The sequence below is a fragment of the Vigna angularis genome, chromosome 1 (assembly GCF_016808095.1).
Source record: "Vigna angularis cultivar LongXiaoDou No.4 chromosome 1, ASM1680809v1, whole genome shotgun sequence".
In the NCBI taxonomy this organism is placed as follows: Eukaryota; Viridiplantae; Streptophyta; class Magnoliopsida; order Fabales; family Fabaceae; genus Vigna; species Vigna angularis.
The window spans coordinates 42,388,253-42,399,918 of NC_068970.1; the positions used below are offsets into that span (position 1 = coordinate 42,388,253).

Below are 11,666 nucleotides of genomic sequence, written 5' to 3' on the forward strand. Positions count from 1 at the left end.
CTACTGAATAGGAGTCAACTTGTCCTTCTCGTTCTTGACCATTGTGATTTCATATTTCTTGGGAACCACATGTATAGGACTCACCCAAGTGTTGTCAGAAATGAGGTATATAATACCTACTTGTAGCAACTTGGTGTCCTCTTTCTAGACAACCTTCATCAGTCTTCTTTGAGGTTGTTTTACTGGCTTAGCATCCTCTTCTAGAAGTATCTTGTGCATTCAAAAAGTAGGGCTAATACCAGGAATATCTGCCAAAATCCAACCTATTTCTTTCTTATGTTCTCCAATAATATGCAAAAAATGTTCTTCCACATATTGCAATATTTTACTGTCTAAGGTTATCTCAGCCACCCCAACATCACATTCGGACGCCAGAGAGGTATCATCTATTGTCACTACGTCCTCAATAACACTTGCTTTATAATTTTCTTCGTCATCCAAAGTTATGAATGACATTTTTGAAAAAGAATAGTCCAAAGATGGAGAAAAAAATTGAAAAAACATCTAAGAATTAGAAGATAAATTATTTACAACATCACTTAATAAGTCAATGCAAAATAGAAAATGATCTTCCATCGGATGCTTCACGGTTTCCAACATGTTGAACTGCACCTTCTTGTCTCTTATCTTCATTGTCAATGATCATGCATGCACATCTATCCATGTTCATGTTGTCATCATGAAGGGTCTTCCCAAGATAATAGTTGTTGGACTGATTCCTTCATCATCCTTCATATCCAAGATATAGAAATCTACAGGAAAAATTAACTTGTCAACTTGGACAAGCACGTCCTCAAGCACACCTAAAAGGTTAATTGTGGTGCGGGTTGCCAATTAAATGACCACACAAGTAGTCTCAAGAAGTCCTAGAGACTAGAGAAGTAAAAATTGATAAAGGCATTACATTTATGGAAGCCCATAAATCTAGCATGACATTGTCAAACTTTGAATTTCCAATAACACAAGGAACATAAAACATACTTGAATCCTTGCATTTTTGTGGTATTTCAATATGCTTCTTAATCAAGCTTGACACATTTATTTCCAAATTTACTACCAATTTATCCCTAATATGCCTTTTTTTTTGCAAAGTTCTTTTAAAAAGTTAGCATATTTTGGGATTTGTTTAATAGCATCTAACAAAGGGATGTTGATCTCCACCTTTTTGAAAGTATTAAAGATCTCTTGGTCTAATTCCTCTCTTTTCTTGTTTCTCAACTTCAACCGATTTGGAAATGGAGGAGGTGGAGAATAATATGAAGTGACATATCTAGAGTATATTATTGCCTTAACTAAGGTGGAACATAAGGTTGCTTGTGTTGTTGATATGGTTTATTGCTTCTAAACATGTTTGCAACAAGAGCTTGAGATGGTTCCTCCACAATAGCTTCTGTTATGTTAGGACATTCATCAATATAATGTCCTGTTGAAATGAAAATTTCACATACCTTAGCAACTTGTGGAGTTGAAGTTTTAATCAAGCTCACAATTTCGTTTCTCTAGCCCGTCTATTCTTTCATTTATCATTTTTCCATCTATTGCACCTCTTTCCATTTCATGTATTCCCTGTAACAAGGTCATTGAATTTGCTCTTGTTTCATACTGTTGGTTATCGACTATCTTTCATTCTATTAAATCTATAACATCTTCCGGTTATCTGTCTAAGAATGATCATCTGCTTGCAGCATCTGCCCATGACCTATCTGTTGGACTTAAGCCCTCATAAAAGCTTAGAATGAAATCTTCTATTTGAAGTTGAGGGTAGGAAGCACAAAGTTTCTTAAATCTCTCTCAATACTCACTGCGAGTTTCTCTATCTCTTTGTCTTATATCTTGGATCTCTCTACGGATGGCAGATACTCGAGATGCTAGGAAATATTTTTCAAGAAATAGTCTTTCTATAGTATCCCAATTAGTAATTCATGTAGAAAGATAGTACCACCAATCTTGAGCTGCTCCTTGAAGAGTAAAAGGAAAAGCTCTTTCGAGTGGTATTTTATAATTAAATGGGAATTTTCTTTATTTTTCTTGAATTGTAAAGACTTAATGAATTTGGATTTCCGCAATGGTATTATGATTTTAAAAGTTTTAAATTTTCACTCGTAATCGTGGCATTCCAAAATTAGGGTGTTACAAAACTCGCCTAAGGAGAAAAGATCTTGGTTGACCAACATCTTGGGAGCTGAAGCAATGTTATTTTTTTTCATAAAAACAAAGTCTTGCTTTGTTATTTGCATGCTTAATAGAAACAAAATTTTTAATTCATTCCTAGAGTTGTTAGGACATGTTGTGTAATACATTTAGAGAGAATTATAGGAGGAAGACAACAACTCTTTATGCTTGTATTAGAAATTATTATGAGTAGCTAAACTCTTCCTTCTTGGGATTGATGTAACTTCTCTAACCTTATTTACTGCATTTGAGTCAATATATCTTATGTTTTTTCTTTATATGCTGGTTATTTAATTTGCTTGTATTTCTTTGATGAATTGATCAATTATCTTACTTCATCAACTTAAATGAAATGAGAAAACTTATTTAAGTTTAGATGCAATAAAATATCCTAATGCTTGTTAGATGATAGGAATAAATCTAATGATTTAGTTGGTTTAAAGAGTCTTGCTCGTTAATTCAAGAAGTCATTCAATCATGAGTGAGGAATCACACTAAGTTTGATAACCTTAGATTCTATATACCAAGAATGGCTTTAGAATTACCATAAAGAGTACTTCAAAAAACACTAAAGTAATGAATATAACTTATAGTGAGCTAAAAATAGTGTAGTAGAGGAAGAGTAGCCAAGTTCAACCCTAACATCTTAATCAACATCACTTATTTTCATCATTCAATCAAACTTGTTAAATAAGTCAAACTTTTATCATTGTTTCATTTACAAACTTGAATAGATCATAGATTATTGTTTTATCAAACCAAATCCTTATGGATATGACGTTTTGTCATATAATCTAACCAGTGCAGTTGTTGGAAAAAGTATATCTTTAGAGGAACAATCAACAAGTTTTTGGTATCGTAGCCAGAGATTTGCACTAAGATAAATTAATAATTTGTAATCAGTTTAAGTTTGTTGTATATCTTAGTATAATCTGGGTAGTTCTAGTTTAGTTTAGTTTTATTTCAAAAACGTATTATGCTCTACTCACTTGATCTTATGTTCATCTGGTATGCCAAGAAAAAGACAGGAAGTAAGTTTGATGTTTGATCCTAAGATTGAAAAGACATCCAAGAGAAATAATAGCAAAACCAGAAGGAAGAAGCATCAATGACAACTTGGACAATAGCAGAACAATGAAAAATCACCTCCAAATCTAGTTATTCCTTAACAAGAAGAAAAAATGGCAATTTTCAAGCATAGTCAAACCACCTAAAGGAGTAGAGATGAAACCTACTCTGTTGTCACTAATTACCTCAAATCAATTTGTAAGAATGGACAAGAAAGATCCCTACAATCATTTAACCACTTTCTATGAATTATGTGGTACCATGGGAATACTAGAGAGGAAGACGAAGCAACTTACCTCATATTGTTTCCATTTCCCTTAACATGGAAGACAAAAATTTGGTTGCAATTTCAACCTAATCAAAGCATGAGCAATTAGGAAGATGTGGATAGAAAGTTTTTAACTAGATTCTTCCTACCATCAAGATATGTCAGTGTCAAATCATCAATCGTAAATTTCTTACAAGGAATTGATGAGCCTTTATATGAAGCATGGGAGAGATACAAATCTCTACTAAGAAAGTACCTAAATCATGGGTTTGATGATCTTGTTAAGCTCAAGATGTTCTATAGTGGATGAGACTGCAAACAAAAATGATTTTGGATGCTTCTATAGGAGGAACTATGATGACAAAAGACGTAGAAGAAGCAACCTCAATCATAAAGTCCTTATCAGCAAGTGACAACCAATTGCAACATGACAGGATCCAACCAACCAAAAGAGGAATTTTGGAGTTAGACACACAAAGTTCCATCTTAGCTCATAGTAGCTCATAGTAGATGGAAGATATCAAGAGGTCAATGCTCATCAATAGAATTGACTCAAGAGGTTCAGGGAAGGAGACCAAAGAATTTTAACTTCCACTAGAATTCTCATTAGAGAAACAATCAAAATTAAAATTTCGGGTGGAACCAAGAGGCTGGAAATTCCCAAAGGCCAAGAAGCACCTTACCAAGGCCAATAGTCCTTCCAACAAGATAGGTTACCTAAAATGTAGGATGCTCTAAATCAATTAATTCAAGTTTCAACAACCAACCAAATAAACACAAAGACCTCTATCAGAAACTTGGAATTGCAGATTGGACAAATAGCCAAGTAGTTAGTTGATCAACGAGAAAACCATTTTTCAGTCAATACTCAAGTCAATCTCAAATAACATTGCAAGCCTATCACAACCAGACAAGGCACTATGATAGGCCATAGGAACTTACTTTGCTCCACAAATTGATTGGATAGAAACATAGAGCTCGTTGTCATGAGTCATGGGGTATACTATGATCTTCAAACAAATGGGTAAAAAGGTCAAAGACTTAAAGAGAAGTTAGAGGAGTAGGAAGGTTGTACTTTCTAGAGAGATAACAGTTTTAATAAAATGAACTTGATTTAACTTATTTCTATTCATAGTAAAGCTTTTTAATAATAAACTAATCAAGTGTCTATTATAAAAACTATTTCTCTTCTATAGCATTTTCTAAAGTCTTACATTCTACCTAACAAGAAAATTTTTTTATATCCACATGTCCTTTTATAACTCCCATGTTGAATCACCTGACCTAACACCCAAGTTCACTTTCCTCAAGGATAAGTGATATCCTACCTCAATCTCCAAAAGCTTTTTCCTTTGATTTTCATAAGACTTTTTCCTAATTATTGAGGCTTTCATTCACTCTCGAATCTACTAAACTTTTCAAGTGCTTATTGTAACAACTCAAGGTCTATCGAAATTGTTTCACCATCTTGATACCAACATAAATGAGTCTTGCACCTCCTACCATACAAATCATCATAAAGACTCATTCCTATTATAACATGATAACTATTGTTATATATAAACTCCACCAAAGATAAAACTTCATCCTAAACTCCAAAATGATCCAATACACAAGATCTCAACAAGACTTCTACTAACTGGATCGTTCTTTTATATTGTCCATCGGTTGGGGGATGATAAGCAAAGCTCCTATTCATCTTACTTCCCAAAGTATCTTGTAGTTTTTGTCAATATCTAAACATAAATCTTGAATCTGAAGTTGGCTTTATACTCGAAGGCACTTCATGCAAACTTATTATTGCCTTGATATATAATTGTGTCAGCTTAGCCATAAACATCTTCAGACTCAAACAAGAAATTAACATGTTTTTTTAACTAATCATGGTAAATGGGTTGCAAAGTCCATAGCAATACAGTCTCATTTTCACTCAGGTACCTCCACTTATTGTAATAAACCCCAGTCTCGGGTGCTCAACTTTAGCCTTTCGAAAAGTTAAATAAGATCTCGCATACTTTTCATCATCATCTCTACCTCTTATTCAACTCTCTTTGTTCAAACAAGCTCCTAAGACTCTTGTGGTCGTTAAACACCGTAAATTTTGCATTATACAAATAATGCCTACATATTTTCAAAGCAAACACCAATATTGTCAACTTAAGATCGTGAGTAGGATAGTTCTTTTCATGAATTATCTTGAAGCATATGGTATGATCATTGATGAGTCATTATTTTCTTCACTTCACTTAGTTTACTGTACTAAAATTAATCAGAGAATTGTGCTTAATTGTCCAGTATTTTCCCGTTTGTACTGATTGTGCTTAATTTGATCAGAGATTCTTATTTTACTTAATTTGAATTATCTGAGAATAATTATTTACATTATTGAGTGCAGGGAAAATTCTGTAAACATTTTAGAACATTTGGAAGAATATTTATTTACATTGTATTATCTAGTCAAAGTCGTACTGCATTGAATTAATCTGTGTATTGATATGTGTAATGAAATATTTTTCTTGGATTTATAAAAGCAAAATAGGCTTGGCATCATTACACCTCACGGTTTATAGCTTTGGAAGATGACAATTTTGCTGCCACATTTACTAAGTAAATGTCACGGCCATACACACACCACCTTGGTCAATGAGAAATTCAACACACATTGAGAAAAGACACAGTATGCCACATGTGTTTAGAATGAAGTTTTACAGCAGTTGGCTTATTGCACGTGGAGATTATAGGCATCAATTTTTGTCAACATGAAACACCAATTGGCATAGCTACATCCAAGCACAGGGAATTGATTGAAGAAAAATGGCATAGCTACATCCAAGCACAGGGAATTGATTGAAGAAAAATGAGGAAGCTAGATGCTAGGGGAGGAGACAAGCCAAAAGCCTATGGTCAGAAGGAGACAACAGAAGGATTTGGAGATCTCTCTTAAATTCTTCCTCTCGGCAATTTGAAAGATCCATCCTCTTTTCCTCTTTTCCCGTGGAGTATAGCAAGAGTATTACAGAGATCATGGCTGGATGAAAGAAGAATTGGTGCTGGTGTGAGAATATACGTCCAAAGAGCTAGAGGAGGGAAGCAAAACTGTATTTGATTCTTGAATCACTGCTGGAAGAAGACACAAGACCAAGAGGCAGCTAGTTTGTTTCCTTCACTTTACTTTGCTTTGCTTCTTTGTATTTGAATGTTTTTCTTGAAGAAAACTGGAACTGTATTTCATGTTGAATGAATAGATAATGTTTATGTTGAATTCTGATGGCAAGTTCCAATTGATTTTCTGCATCTTTATGTAAACTCTTCTAGCCTTCTGTAACCTTGGTGAAAAGAGTAATTGGTCTTGTGTTGAATCAAGTTTTAGTAGTAGTAGAAAGTGAGGAGTTGATTTACCTTTCATAGAAGTAGGCTTCCTTCACCTAAGAAAAGAAAAAAATATTTGTTTACTTGAAGAATGGAATTCTCGGTGTAGAGAAGTAGTGAAACCATATGCTTGTTTGTTTTTGACGTGGTGAGGAAGAGAAGAACTTTGTTGTTTGAGAAGAGGGAGAAGTGAATTTATTTAGCTTGTGTACACGGTGACGAGGTTCTAAATTTAGCAAATATACATTTCATTTTGCTTTAAGGAAGTGTGATCAAGGTCCTACTTGTTTTCATCTTCCAATCAATATGCTTGGTCATCTTTGCTTGCTTTTAGATAATGCCGTGTTATTGACTCTTTGCAGCAGCCCCTTCCACCCTTTTCACTTTGTTTGGTTTCATTTAAAATGAAGAGAAACGTGAATCATTCATGCAGTACCTATTTTGGTTTCTTAGAATAAGATTCCTTTTGTTATTATTAAGAGAAGAAGTGATTGATTTGAAATGGAAAGTAAGGAAGGTGGAGCCGTATGAAGAATGCTTGGAGAAGAAGACAAAAACTTTCAAAGAGCATCTCTTGGAGAAGGAATTTTCGTGAATGGATGCAAGTTTTTTTTAGAATTCTTAAACAAAGTGGTTCCTTTCATGAGATTCAAAAGAAGTGGCCCACGGCCCCTTTATTGCTCTTCTTTATTCCTTTTGGAATGGATGACTAGATGGAGTAGTTCACGTAGATAGCTTCCAATATTTGATTGCATTTCTTATTCTATTTGGAATTGGACATGACTATAATGGAATAATGGTTGCACGTTTATTGCTTTCATTTTAATAGCTTTCAATTACTCTTTGTGAATAGGTGGATTTATTGTAGAAAAAAAATGTTGGTTCAACCAAGTGCTGCTGCCACGGTTTTATGTATTAGTTCCAAGGCTTTATTTTAATTCATTTCACATGGAAACATATACCAATTGATAGCTGCTGCACGTTTTTGTTTTGCTAGTTTTAAGTGTCTTCTTTAACTGTATTTCAAGTGAAAATAATAAGCCAAAATAGGAGGAGTGTGATTTTCTGTATGTTAGTTTTTTTCCGGAATTGTTTTTATAATTTCATGTTGCTTTAATTTCATTTTTTTTATTTTAATGCACCAATTTCGTTTTTACTGTCTTGATTTAGTTTTACTGTTTTGAGTTTTATTTAAAAACATATTTTAATTTATGCGCAACCAAACCACCAAAAACCCCCACTACGTGTTGACAAGAAACTGAAACCACATTTGGTCCCTGAGAAACGACCTAGGAGTCACTTCCTAGCACTGTACTGCATTTTAATTGCACATCAAATTTGATCGGCCGCGAAAATTTGATATGACTGTCGCTGTCATACAAATTTGATACACGAAATTAATGCAGTATATAACTAGGAGGTGACTCCTAGGTCGTCTCTCAAGGACCAATATTGGGGTTCAGTCTCAGATTTTGACACGAATAAAGGGGGGTTTTGTGGATGTGTTGTACGGTAAATAAAATTAAAATTCGAATTTAAACCAAAGAGAATTTAAAAACACTCAAATAAATTTCAAAGCAGTAAAACCAAACGGTAGAAATGGAACAATAAATATTCAGAAACGATAAAATTTAACGATGCACAAAACAATAAACGGTAAAATAAAAGAGATAATAAAAATAAAAATACGTGACTGAAATTAAAATTTACTTGAAATGAAATTACTGAACAGTGAAGATAAAATTTCAAACCAAACAAAATGCTACACTGTGACCGTCTTTTACTGAACTACATGCTTCAAAAATAAAATTACAATTGTGCACTGTTTGGGAAAATAGAAACCCGAGAGCCTCCTGGAGGAGAAGAATGTGAGAGCCCCTTCCAGGCCTCCAGGCCGTGTCCCTCTACTGGAATTCCTACCCCTTTTTATATTGGAGGTGCTCTCTTTCATTCATTCATCACGCTGCCTTTCTCCCCTGTTAGCTTGCTCCCGTGACATTCAAAATAAAATAAGATGGGCCCTCTTCTTTTCAGATGAATCACGTGAATGGCTCCCTTCAACATTCCATTCTCCCTTGGACGTGAATGCTCCATCTTTGCTTGTGGCTGCTGGAAACGTTGCCAAACCAAGCTGTGAAAACTCCATTGCTCCAGCTGGAGCGCAACTCTTCCTTCAATCTCCTCACAGCTTCATCTCCGACTAATTCACGTGACTCCAAGCTGCTGGAATGAGCTCTCCAAGCTTCAATCTTCTCTTCCGTTTTCAACACTGGACCAGGGCCGTGACAGTCTTCTCCATGTGGCCGTGAAGTGTGTGTGCCTTCTGCTGGTGCAGCTGCTGGAATAAAATGAACGTGTGCCTTCCATCTTCATGCACGCTGCATGTGGTTGCTTCAACAAGGTGCTGGTCCGTTTCCTCCAAGTGCTACTGTGTAAATTGTTGGTGCTGTACTGTGAGTCTTCCACCTCTGCTGGACAGTTTCCCGCCATTCCAGCCGTGACAGTGTTCATCTTCTTCATGTGGCAGCCGTGTGCTCCACTGGATGCTCCAACACTTTGAATGCGTGTTGCTACTGACTTCTCTACTGCCATTGCTCCAGCCGTGACAGTACCTCTTGCTTGACCGTGGCATCCAGCATTAAATCATTCTGCAGCCTTCCAAGTACCGTGTTCTGTGTTCCCAATTTTTCAGCATGTGTGGGCCGTGTGCTTTTCCATTCACCAATTAATCACCACTTTTCCAAATTGTTCACGTGAACCTATTAAAATGTAACTTGATTTAGTGTGTTTTCTAAGATAAGGCTACGTGAAAGCAATATCTTCTCCCAAGCCAAATTTTTCAATCCTAGGTGGCGGCTCCACTTCCAAAAGACAAAAGAGATTGCCCTGTTTGCAGCCGTGAAGTGTCCACCTTCTTTCCATATTTTCTTCAACAAGGGGCCCTCCACTGATTGATATTTCAGCCGTGACATGCCATGTACCAAGCCAATTAATGCTCTTTAAAATCCAAGAAATGAAAGAGTTCATGTGAAAGCATGTGTAATTTTTGGATGTTCCCACAAAACCTTTGGACCGTGCACTTCTAATTTTTAGCCAATCCAAACAAAATATTTCATCTCAAGTTTCAACGGATCACCACACAAAATAAATCTTTCAAGTAAATAACACTATGTGTAAATGAATATTCTTCCAAATGTCCCAAATTGTATTTCCAATATTTTTCCTGCAATTACTAATGCAAATAATTAGCTCAGATGATTCAAATTAATCAAAATTAGAATTTCTGGTCAAGTTAAGCACAATTAGCAAAACGGGATAATACTGGATATTCTAGCACAATTCCCTGATTAAATTCGGTACAATAAGCTAAGTGAAATTGAGAAAAATATTGATTCATCAAAATAGACCACACTTAGTCTTTTGCACTCCTGGGCAAAATTAAGACTCAAATCAGGGAATAGTTCAAAGGACTTTTAGGAACAGTGACACAAAACTCAGCATACAGAAAACAGAGACTCACAAGAAAACAAAAATAATTTACACAATTCTCAAGAAATCTGGACAGATAAAAGAAGTAGACAATATCCAACACAAAATCACATAACAGATACTTACAGAAATCATCCAAGCAATTCACAGTATGGCAAAATAATTAATCAGCTCAAGAGGTGATTTAAAAATAACAAAACCTCACAGATGCACTATAGTGTTTCTCTCAAGTGTCTAGGATAAACAGTTTCAACTCAATGCACTCAAGAAAGCAAACACAAGCAGACTTGGCAAGTTTCTAATTATCAATACTTAAAACATATGCATGTTCAGATCAAAAGGTCTTTCAGGGTTGTAATGGGGCCAAGGACAGGGGAGAATAAATATGGATAAGTAGGTATAGCCCAAAAGAAATAGAGGAGCAATGGGGAATAAGTGAAAATACAGTGAAATTACGCCCAAACCTCTAATTCAATCCTCTTCTCGACTCCATTATTCACAACATTATTTTTCAATTTTTCTGTTTTTCTCATCATTTTTTTTTATCCTGTCTTTTTTTTTTTTATCACACAACAGGATATAAATTATCATTTCAAAACATGATGAGGAACCAACTAGCCAATTCATCAGAATTCCCATGGAGACCACACTTATTCACAAAATACTTCTATAGCTCCAGACTTCCCTAAGGTTAAGGTAATCATGGTTTTTCACTTAGGGCTAGTGTATGAGCTTCAAAACAAATAAATGGGAAAAATATAGGCTCAAAAGGGGTTATCAATGGATAATAACAAGGTAGGCTTATTTGGCTAAAGAGGCTTAAGAACAAAAATGCCTTTATCACGTCTGAACATGCATATCAATCAAGTATATCAAAAAGAATCAAGCCAAGGCATATGTGCAAGCATTCAAGATACATATCACACACAAGAAAGAAAATTAAGTGGCTCAAATCTCACACAGGGTATTCGTCACAATCAAATCAACCTCTTAAACACATAATCATCTTTCTAAGCAGAGAAAAGCAAGGATTGCAATCTATAAGTATTAAGTAAGTGAAGGAAAAATCTACAACTTAGACATCATCCAGAAATCAAGAGAAAAATGTAAAATTTATTGCACACAAAACTCGATAAAAATAACTTAAAACAGAAAAATTTAACACTCAAACACAAAAAATTTAACACACAAAATACAAACTAACAGAAACTAACAGAAATAACAGAAAAATCAGAATTTCTTCCCAGTAGACCACACTTAAATCACACAATGTCCTCAGTGTGTAACAATCATCAGATTA

The 11,666-nt window shown here is 34.9% G+C and overlaps 1 long non-coding RNA gene across 1 annotated transcript; it reads left to right on the forward strand.

Moving 5' to 3' along the window:
- The first annotated feature begins 5,957 nt into the window (after nucleotides 1-5,957).
- On the forward strand, nucleotides 5,958-7,688 carry LOC128195483 (uncharacterized). Its single transcript, XR_008247076.1, has 2 exons — nucleotides 5,958-6,660; nucleotides 7,240-7,688. It is a non-coding gene; the product is annotated as an uncharacterized LOC128195483 (long non-coding RNA).
- The last annotated feature ends 3,978 nt before the right edge of the window (nucleotides 7,689-11,666 follow it).